This window comes from Nannospalax galili, unplaced genomic scaffold (assembly GCF_000622305.1).
Source record: "Nannospalax galili isolate Female #2095 unplaced genomic scaffold, S.galili_v1.0 scaffold911, whole genome shotgun sequence".
In the NCBI taxonomy this organism is placed as follows: Eukaryota; Metazoa; Chordata; class Mammalia; order Rodentia; family Spalacidae; genus Nannospalax; species Nannospalax galili.
The window spans coordinates 1,077,354-1,079,057 of NW_008329642.1; the positions used below are offsets into that span (position 1 = coordinate 1,077,354).

The 1,704-nt window shown below is 43.4% G+C and overlaps 1 non-coding gene across 1 annotated transcript; it reads left to right on the plus strand.

The window, feature by feature from the left end:
- The first annotated feature begins 975 nt into the window (after nt 1-975).
- Nucleotides 976-1,119, plus strand: LOC115071686. Its single transcript, XR_003850780.1, has one exon. It is a non-coding gene; the product is annotated as a small nucleolar RNA SNORA48 (small nucleolar RNA).
- Nucleotides 1,120-1,704: the final 585 nt, after the last annotated feature.

Here is a 1,704-nt window from a genome sequence, read left to right on the forward strand (position 1 = left end):
GACCCCCACCTGAGTATCCAGCCACTCTTTTCAGTCAACTAGTCCAGCCCTGGAAGACAAAAGAAAAATGAGGAGGAACAACCCAATAGAGGGATGCTTTCGGAAGCCCTTGTCAAGAAACGCCAATGGACTCTCATATGAACATTTGAAAAGTGCCCTGTTCTGACTTTTTTCTAGTTCCCTGTCTAGAATTTTTAATGCTAATTACTCTTGCCTTTACTTCTCCTTCACATCTCCCATTCATGATTCAAGGACTTTCTTCTTCCCTTAGAGACAAGAGTTATGCAATTTGGGAGTCTTTTAGTTAGACCCACTGAAGGGGTACTCCAATTGCCTTACCCTGTGTCCCTGTTCGGTATGGAAGAAGCCAGAGCGATCGGCATCCCTATTCCCTATTGACAATTTGGTAACTCCTTCAGAGGATGGTGTGATAAGAATAGGAGGTAGGAATTGGCTAGGCAGTTAGGGTTTAAAAGATCCCAAAGAAATGTAGCCAGTTTCTTGGCTAAAAGTCAAAATGTCCTCGGCCCTGTTAGCAACATACTCTGTTCCAAGGCCAAAAATGTAAAAAATATTTGGGAGCTTGTATCTAATCCTTAAAAGATTTTAGGGTTAGGCTGGGTGTGGTGGCACACGCCTTTAATCCCAGCACACGGGAGGCAGAGGCAGGCAGATCTCTGAGTTCAAGGCCAGCCTGGTCTACATAGTGAGTTCCAGGACAGCTGGGGCTACAGGGAGATCCTGTCTCAAAAAAAAAAGAAAAGACGAAAAAAAAAATTTTAGGATTACCTCTTCAGAGGGGGAATGTTGGAAGGGATGGAGTGGGCATGAATTTGATCAAAATGCCTTATATGCACATATGAAATTCTCAATAAAGTTTTTGTAAAAATTAAAAAAAAATTTGGTGTTTTCCTTGTTTGTTCATTTTAATTTTTTTCAGTTAAAGAAAAAAATTAACTTTTGTGGGTTGTGTGTCACCCCTGGCAATGGACAAAGAGACACCTCATTGGTGGTGGTGTCTTAAAATCAGTCAGAGGCAGAGCAGATGGTAATTCTTTGCTTATCCTAGCTAGATGCCTGGCTCAGGGGCCAAAGGTGTTTCACACCTAGGGCACAATCCTACTGTTTCAAAAAAAAATTGTGTGTCAAATGACAGAAGGTATGAACCTGGGGTGGGGGCTATGGGAAGGGACAAAAGGGGGAGGGGCTATAAAGGTTTTCTGTTTGAAATATCCAAAAATTCAATAAAAATTTTAAAAAATTGTGTGGGGCTGGAGAGATGGCTCAACAGTTAAGAGCACTGGCTGCTCTTGTAGAGGACCTGGTTTGGTTCCCAGCACCCACATGTCGGCTCACAACTGTCTGAAACTCCAGTTCCAGAGGAATCTGCCACCCTCTTCTGGCCTCTGAGAGGACTGCACAAGGGTGCACTTCCATACATGGAGGTAAAATACTCATACATGTAAAATAAAAATTAAAAAGTGTATGCACATGTGATGTGTGTGCCAGAGATTGATGTCTAGAGTCTTCCTCTCTTGCTCTTTTTTTTTTTTTTTTGAGACAGGGTCTCTCTCTCTCTCTCTGAACCTGGAGCTCCTGTCAGTGAGAATAGCCGGCCAGCAAACCCCAGGCAGATATCCACTTGTCTCTGCCTCCTGAGTGCTGAGATTACAGATGCACGCTACCATGCCCAGGTGCTGGGGA